Source organism: Tenrec ecaudatus, chromosome 4 (genome assembly GCF_050624435.1).
Source record: "Tenrec ecaudatus isolate mTenEca1 chromosome 4, mTenEca1.hap1, whole genome shotgun sequence".
Taxonomy (NCBI): domain Eukaryota; kingdom Metazoa; phylum Chordata; class Mammalia; order Afrosoricida; family Tenrecidae; genus Tenrec; species Tenrec ecaudatus.
In genome coordinates, this window is record NC_134533.1 from 139,586,889 (window position 1) to 139,596,637 (window position 9,749).

The following is a 9,749-nucleotide window of genomic DNA, read 5'->3' on the forward strand; positions in this document are numbered from 1 at the left end:
GCACAGAAGGTGTAGATCAGTGGTTCTCAACCTGTGGGCCGTGACCTCTTTGGGAGTTGAATGACCCTTCCACAGGGTCACCACATTCATAACAGTAGCAAAATTACAGTTATGAAGTAGCAACAAAAAGAATTTTATGTCACCACAATATGAGGAACTGTATGAAAGGGTCACAGCATTAGGAAGGGTGAGAACCACTGCTCTAGATGGTACCTGGTTGCCACTATCAATGACTCTGAAAGAGATCACATTGGAAATCCTAGATAGGATGGAAGAAACATGTGAAACCCAACTCAGGAGAGGTAAGGAGACCAGGTTGACTGCTCAGAAAGAGACTGGGAACCCCTGGGACTGGGACCCCCCATTAGCCTTCAGATCTGCATTATGAACTCACCCCACTGGCTCAATATTACCGCCAAGTCACAGACATGTCTATCAACGAAACAATAGCATTAGTCAGGTACCCATGCCTTAGAATAACCAACCATTTGAGAGCAGAAGGGCAGAATTTAAGGAACAAAGTTCAAAAGAGTTAGGAAGTAAGACAGAATGTGAACAGAAAACATAGTGAAGAGGTGGGATAAATTTATTACATTATAAAGATTGCAGTCAATGACATGAGACAAAATGTCTATGGATTATTGAATGGAAAACTGATTTGCTCTGTAAATCCTCACTCAGTTCACAATAAAAAGTTAAAAAAAAAATGTGGTCTCAGAGATAGCTTCCTCTCGGCCAGAACCAAGAGGACTCTGGAGTACAAATAGCACCCTACCTTGAGATGAGGGCTATATGCTTTTGTAGGCCTGAATGCAGTAGTCAATGGCCCCTTAAGGATGGAGAATCTCCCGTGTCTGAGGGAGGCTGCAGCTCCAGCCACACAAAGATAATTCTCCAGAAAAGGGCACAAGCTCTCTGTTAGCTCCAGTCCTCACAGCAGGGGCTGGGCATTGGTGCAGCCTACTGTAGGGTAACCTCCGTTTGTCCAGGCCTGAGGGTGTTCCTGTGAGGCAGACCTTTCAGTGTTAACATCAGGAAAGCCCTATGCACACTGGATTGGTCTCTGAACCTGACAATGAAGATGGCCCCCAAAATTATTGACTATCTTTGCCTAAGGACTTTGTGTTAGTCTGTATAGACTAAAGAAACAAATCCATAGACACACATATGTGTATAAGAAAGAGCTTTATATACAAGAGCAATTGACTATTAAGAAAACATTGTAGCCCAGTCCAGATCACATCCACAAGTTCAATATTAGCCCATATGTCTGTTACCAATCTATAAATTCTTCTTCAGGTTCATGAAACATGCAATCATGCCAAGTTGAAGAACAATTACAGGCCAGTGGGTAGAAAGTGTTGTGGATCCGGAGTCGGTGGAAGGATCTTCAGCGCCGGCAGGGGTCTCCATATGGCTCCTCCGGCTCCAGAGCTCTGACTGCATCAGCATAGCTCTATCAGGCTCTTCGTCAGTAATGTCTCATAGGGAATGAGTAAGTCCTGCCTCCAGTGAGCTATTTATCTCCTTAGTGCCTCCAAATGAGGCCATCAAGCTGAGACCTGAATGACAGGCTAAACTCCACTCCTTCACTCTTAATAATAATGAGGATGCAATGATCAGTGCTGAACAGATATGATTCTTGTCCTGAAGGAGACCAGAGTCTATTTGAGGAGACCTAAGAAAACAGACAATGGTCACACTTGGTGGCAGGAGGCAGGAGGGGATTAGGGTTGGAATATGGAAGATGAGGGCGTTTCAAGTTGCAGTAAAAGGAAAGGCTAAAGAGAAGCCAAGAGTGCAATGATGAAGAGCCGTCCTCCCACCCCCCATGCCACCCCAAGAAGCAACCACTATCTAGAAGCAAATGGCAGTAGAACAAGGTGTGCATGATCACATTGACTTGTAGAAAGGATTCCTCAACAACAATTCAATAGGTGGATTGGAGCAGGCAGACTGGAGATGAGAATGCTGATGCAGAAGCCATTTGGATGACACTGCTTGATAAAATGATTTTAATAAGAATTCTTAATGCCAGCATGTGGGAGGTACTCTGCCTCTCTTGGTAAGTGATTGGTAAATATTTCTTGGAAAGAGACCTTTCTAGCCCTTTTCATCAGGGGCATGATAGCAGTGTGCTGGCTGCTCCTCCCCTTAAGCCATTGCTCTCTGTACCTTATTTATTCAATGGATGTTTGTGAGGTACTTAGACAAGGCAATGGTTATGCTAAATAATTAGATCTCTACGGAGAAGAGGTCAGATATCTTTGCAGGTTAGTAAAGGAGATGAATTTGGGCTGGAGGGATAACCACCTCCTTGTACCATGCATAAAACAATCTCATTAGATGGTAATTAAGTTCATTTTGTAGCCGAGAAATCCCAGCCTCAATGAAGTTAAGTAATTTATCCAAAGCTGCATGCACATAAAGCGGTGGCTTTGAACCCAGGCTTTGTGATTCTTACAGTCTCTGCTCTAGCTACTGCTGTGCTGACTGCTGTGGACATGTTCACGATCGAAGCCAAGAACAAGGCCCTCGAGGAGGAGACTCGCTAGCTTGGCTTGCATGTGGCAGCGTCTCCACATTTTAAGGAGCTGGCAGACGGATGCTATTGTGGAACTGTCCCCTGGGAACATTTTGTTATTTGTGGATCTCCAGGCAGGGTCAGGATTTCAACCACTGCCACTCCTTGGCTTACAAGAAATAGCAAAGGAAGCTTGCCCCTCTCCCCCACAAAAAAACAAAACAAAACAAAAAACACAATAACAACCAAAATCCACCTATTAGAGAACAGAATCACATTACAGTCTGTATTTTCTCTCTGCATATTCATCCAGGTGCTCATGTATTGAAAACGGGCTCAGAAGATGTCCTTGAGCAGAAGCTTGGAAAAATTTAATCCAAGAGTGGGAGTAAGGGCAAGACTGGTTCCAATCCCAGCTATGTCAACCCCCTCCCTCCTCAGAATGTTGCAGTATAGAGGACAGCACTGAGGTTACAGCTTGGGAAGAGTGGCAGGTCTGGCCAGACAACACACAGGGGCAAACTAAGAGAGAGAGAGAGCAGAGAGAGAGAGAGAGAGAGAGAGAGAGAGAGAGAGAGAGAGAGAGAGAGAGAGAGAGAGAGAGAGAATATGAACTGCATCATGGCCCATCAAGCCTTGAGGCTGACATTCCTGCTTGGGGCAGCCAATGCACAGAGGACTGTAGAGCTGGCCCCATCATGAGACACAACCTGTCTCTCCAACTCCCAACCCCCACTATGGGGGACAGAACTAGAGACACAGTGCAGGAATAATATCCTGTGTGACCCTCCCACTCTGGGAGAAACATTGAAACATAAAGGGACTGCAACAGATCAGCAAGGGGAGCAAAGCAGTGAAGTTCCTGAGGAATCCCGAAAATAGACTCGACTTGGAGGCAGGGCTTGGCACCCCATCAGACCTGATTGGAAAACATTCATAATGGTCAACATTCAGGCCTGGAACAATTTATAGGTCTCTCTCTTTCTCTTTTGGGGGGACTATGCCTATCTATATAAGATAGGCAAGATAAATAATCCAGATGACAAAACAATGGGACCAATGGTTCTGGGGACATGAAAGAGGAGGAGGGAGGGGAAAGGAAGGGGGGAGCCAACAAACTCGGGGACAAGGGAACAACAAGAGATCTAAAATCAATGGTGAGGAGGGCATAGAATAAACCCTGGTGGGGTTTAATCAAGTGCAATGTAGCCCAGAGAAACTATGGAGAGCTGAATGAAGGTTGAACACAATAGTGGGAAAGGAGGAAAGTAAAAGGAAATAGATGAAAGAATTAGGAGGCAAAAAGACATTTAAAGAGGTATAAATATAGGCTTGCATATATGTAAATATGTTAATATATAATGATAGTGATATAGGTCTATGCACAGATATTTATATGTTAAGGCTCAAGGTAGCAGATGTACATTGGGCTTCTACTCAAGCCCTCCCTCAACACAAGAATTCTTTGTTCTATGATCCTGGCATTCTGTGATGCTCACCTGCCCACACGATCGCTGAAAACAAAATGGGTGCATAAGCAAATGTGATGAAGAAGGCTGATGGTGCCCGGCTGTTATAAGATATAACATCTGGAGTCTTAAAAGCTTGAAGTTAAGCAAGGGGCCATCTAGCAGGGAAACAACAAAGCCCACGTGAAAAAAAGCACACCAGTCTGTGTGATCACGAGGTATCAATGGGATCCGGTATCAGGTTTTAAAAGACCAAAAACAATCATATCAATGCAAATGAGGGGGTTTGGAGTGTTGACTCATTGGACATTCCTTCACAAGATGGGTCACAAGGAAGGGACCAGCCAGCCAGGGTGTAGTGTAGCACCAACGAAACACACAACAGTTTTTAGTTGTTTGATGTTCTTCCTCCTACTATCATGACCCCAGTTCTACCTTACAAATCTGGCTAGATGGGAGCATGTACACTGCTACAGATGAGAGCTCTCAACACACAGAATCCAGGGCAGACAAACCCCTCAAGGAAAGTAATGGAAGTAGTGATACCTGAGGGCAGGGAGTGGGGGGAGAAGGGGACTAAAGGGGAGAATGATGAATGTATAACCCCCACCCCCATTCAAGGGGGATGAACAACAAAAACATGGTTGAAGGGAGACAATGGATGATGTAAGATATGAACATAATAATTATTTATAATTTATCAAGGGTTTATGAGAGTGGGAGGGCTGGGGAGGGAGAGAAGAAAGAAGAACTGATACCAAGAGTTCAAGTAGAAAGAAAATGCTTCGAAAATGATGATGGCAACAGATGCACAAATGTGATTGATTCAATTGATGGATGGTTATAAAGAAGAAGAGTGGTGGTTAGGCAGCAGGTCCCTGGTGATATTATTGATTCCCTTCCTTCTGGGGACACCACAAGGTCTCAGATGCCTGCTTCTGAGTCCAAATGAAGTCGTGTCACTTTCATGGCCAGTGGAATGTGAGTGAAGATGATCTGTCTCATTTCCAGGTAGAAACTTATAACAGTTAATATGAAACAGTTAATACTCCACCACCTCCTCTTTCCCCTGGTGTCCTGCAAGGTTACTGATGGTAGATACTCGGTAAGCCGGTGTCTCAGGGTAACAGGGTCCAAGCCAACCTGTCAGAGCCAGGCAGTGAGAGTGTTACACTTTTCTTGTCTTAAGCCTTTGATTTGGGGGTGGATGGCTACTAGATTATAATCTAGCACGTTCAACCATTTAAGCCTTGTGTTCAACTGTTAAAGGGATTTCCTTGGGTCTCTAACTGGAGTTGATCTAAAGAACTAATATTGATTTGGAGTCTACTATAGCTGGATTTGGATAGACACATTGCTTATCTTTAAGATACACTGGCCCAAGTAGATTGAAAATAGAAAATTTAAATGAAGATCATAATGGTCTATGATAGATACAAAGAGACTTAAGTTATCAAAGAGTTTTCACATCAATCATATTTTTATAAACCAGAACAACAATCTTAACAAAATACTAGATGTGACAAATTTTATTTTCCAAAGATAGCTTTAATAATATTAACAACTATTCTTATAGTCTGGGAAACCATAAATAGGGTCACTATGAGTTGGCCTAAACTCAATGACAGAGTTTATGGCATTTTTGAGTAGCGGCCCAATGTTCATTTGCTACCTTGATACTTAACATATAAACATATGTACATATATCTATTTCCCTATCATTATATAAAATATATTTATATATGTACATGCCTATATTTAGATTTCTATAAATATCCTTTGCCTCCTAATTCTTTTCTTTATTTCCTTTTACTTTCCTCTAGTCCCACTGTCATGTTCGGCCTTCATTTGGGTTTCAGTAATTGCTCTAGGTTACATTGTCCTTGACCAAGCCCAACCAGGCTTCCTACACCCTCCTCCCCATAGGTTTTAGATCACTTGTTGTTCCCTTGTCCCTGGGTTTGTAAACACTGACTTCCTTTTCCCTGCCTTCCCATCTCTCGTGTTCCCCCTAGAACCACCAGCCTCATTGTTCTCTCCCCTGGATTGTTTATCCCACCGATCTTATCTAGATAGGCATGTAGAGACAATAATAAGCACAAATCAAGACAGAGCAAAACAAAGCAATAAAAGACAATAAAAAACCAAAATAACAACAACAAAACAAATGACAAAGAAAGAAAGAAAAAATAAAGAAAGACTAGCCTATAAATAGTTCCAGGTCTGTTTGCTGACTTTTAGAAGTGTTTCCCGGCCGAGTCTGATGGGGGCTATGCCCTATCCACAGTCTAGTTTTGGTATTTCCTGGGGACTTCACTGCTTTGTTCCCCTTGCTGCTCTGTTGCACTCCCTTAGCATTTTGCCCCATTGTGGTGGGTTCAGATCAGGCACAATTTCCACACTGGGCCTCCAGTGTCCCTCATAACGATATGGGTCAGTGAGGTATGGCTTGGCCCAACCCAACAACACCTTCCCCTTGGGTGGGTTAGTGCCCTGTTCCCCCACTCTCCATGTCTTTTTTTTTCTTTTCCCCTCCTTTTAAATTGGCTGCCATATATTTCCCTGGATTGGGTCTGGCCCTTGTCATAGCACCTGGACCACACCCCAGGAATATGTGAATATAGTAGCTTTTTTCCTATACCGCTTTTGAATTTTTAAGCTTACCTCAGAAGACTCGTGTTATACTTGTCCTTTTGTGCTTGGCTTACTTCACTTAGCATAATTTCCTCCAGTTCTTCCTATGCGGCAATGTGCTTCATGCATTCATCACTGCTTTTTAGGGAAGCGTAGTACTCCATTTTATGTATGTATCACAATTTTAAAATCCATTCATCCATTGATGGAAATTTGGGTTGTTTCCAACTCCTTGCAATTGTGAACTCTGCTGCGATGAACATTGGAGCACAGATGTCTGGCTGTGATTTTTTTCTTGCCTCTTCTGGGTATATGCCCAGTAGGAGAATTGCTAGGTCATATGGTAGCTCTATTTCCATCTGTTTTAGATATCGCCAAATTGATTTCCATAATGGCTATGCATACTTACAGGTCCACCAGCAGTGGATGAGAGTTCCTGTCTCAGTACAGCCCCTCTAACAAATGTTGCTTTCTGATTTTCTGAATTGGGCTATTTTTTAGGTGTTAGGTGGTATCTCATTGTTGTTTTAATTTGTATTTCTCTTATGGTTAATGATCGGGAACATTTTCTCATATGTTTATTGGCCATTCGGATTTCTGCCCTTGTGAAACCTGGTCAGATCATTTTCCCACCTCCTCAGTGGGCAATTAGTTATTTTCTTTTTGTAAGCTAGCAGAGTACTGTAGATTTTAGTTATAAGGCCTTTGTCAGATGTGTCATTGCTAAAGATGTTTTCCCAGTCTGTGGGCTCTCTAATTACTCTCTTGGTGAATTATTTCGATGTACACAGGTGTTTTATCTTCAATATATCCCACCTGTCAATTTGTGCTTCATCTGTATGTGTGTCCTTCCCTATTCTCAATAGCCTATGTATTCCCTGCACCAAAGTTCTCAGGTTTGTCCTAATTCCCTCATTGATGGTCCTAATGTTTTGTGGTTTTACCTCTGGGTCTGTGATCCACCTTGAGTTTATTCTTGTGCATGGAGTGATAAGGGTCTTGCTTCATTTTTTCTGCAGGTGGATATCCATTTTATCTAGTATCACTTGTTGAAGAGGGCATCTGCTTCCCATTTGATGTTTTCTGAGCCCTTATCAAAGATCAGGTACCTGTATGCTGATGATTTTATTTCTGGGTTTTCGGTTCTTTCCCATTGGTCTGGGTATCTGTCATTATAACAATATCACACTGTTTTGACACTGTGGCTGTATAGTATGTACTAAAGTCAGGTAATGCAAGCCCTCCCACTTCTTGTGGGAGAAAGTCTGTTCTTGAGGAGTTCACTGCTAATTCTGGGCTTCTTCCCTCCCCATAGAAAGTTGTTAATCAGTTTTCTAATTCTTTGAAGCAAGATGATGGTATTTGTATCGGGATAGCATTAAATTTATATTGTGCCTTGAGCAGAACTGTCATTTTTATTATATTGAGTCTTCTGATCCACGAGCATGGAATATTTTTCCATTTGTGGAGGTTGCTCTTGGTTTCTTATAAGAGTGCTCTCTAATTTTCCTGTACAAATCTTTTTTTTTCTTTTTTAGTCAAGTATATCCCTAGATATTTCAATTTGTGCTTGGCTATTGTGAAGGGTGCCACCTTTTTGATTCCCTCTTCTGTGGTCTTGTCTGAGGTGTATAATAGTCCAAAAGAGTTCCTGCCACTCTGCCATATTCCTCTGTGCAGACATCCTCAAACTACGGCCCGCGGGCCACATGCGGCCTGCCGAGGACATGTATCTGGCCTTCCAGGTGTTTTTACTGTTGCTGCCTGCCCTGCTTATCATAGGAATTTGTTCAGAGTTTTTTTTTTAAACTATAGTCCGGCCTTCCAATGGTTGGAGGGACAGTGAACTGGCCCCCTGTTTGAAAAGTTTGAGGACCCCTGCTCTATAGCTTCTTTGTGGAGTTTTTGGGATTTTCCATATAAAAAATCATATCATCTGTGAATAATGAGAATTTTGCCTCTTTTTTCCCCAGGTAAATACCTTTGATGTCTTTTCTTTGTCATTTGTTGTTAGCTAAGACCTCCAGTACAATGTTAAATAAGAGTGGGGACAAGGGGAATCCTTGTCTGGTCCCCCTTTTCAGTGGGATACTTTTAGTCTTTTCTCCATTGACTACCACGTTGCCTGTTGGTTTTTCAGATATACCTTGTATTACATTAAGGAATATTCCTTCCATTCCTATCTTCTTGGGTGTCTTAAACAGGAATTGGTGTTAGATGTTGTTGAATGTTTTTTCCCATCTATTGATATTATCGTGTGGTTCTTATAATTTTTCATGTCAATGTGGCGAATAATACTAATGGTCTTTCTTGTGTTGAACCATCCCTGCATCCCTGGGATGAACCCCACTTGGTCATGGTGAATTATTTGTTTTATATACTTTTGTATTCTATTGACCAGTATTTTGTTAAGGATTTTTGCATCAATGTTCAGTAGGGATATTGGTTTGTAATTCTCAATTCTTGTGGGATCCTTGCCTGGTTAGGTATCAGACTTATACCAGCTTCATAGAAGGAGTTCTATGAAGAGTTTGCGTAGGATTGGTGTCAGTTCTTCACTGAATGTTTGGTAGAATTCTCCTGTGAATACATCTGGCCCCGCGGGTTGTTTTGGTTAGTAATCCTTTTGTAACCTTGGTAATTTCTCCTATTGATGTGGGTCTGTTGAGATTCTTGACATCCATCTGGAATAGTCTAAGGATGGATTGTTTTTCCATGTATTTGTCCATGTCTTCCAAGGTATTGAATTCATTGGCATACTGGCCTTGTAGTACTGTGTCATTATCCTTTTGATTTCAAGAAGGGTCTCTTGTAATGTCCCCTGCTTCATCCTTCATCCTTGCTATTGAAATGTGTTCCTTCCTTTCTTTGGTTAGGTTTTCCAGTAATTTGTTGATTTTGTTTATCCTTTCAAAGAACCAACATTTGGCTGCATTAATTTTTCCACAGTTTTCTTGTTTTCCCTCTCCAAAATCTCACCTGTTTTTATTATTTCTTTTCTTTTGATATTAGTAGGATTGCCCTGTTGACTCTGCTCTACTTGCTTTAAGTTTTGTGTCAGTATATCAATCATACATCTCTCTTCCATTTTCATGTGTGCATGTATTGCAATCAAACTTCCT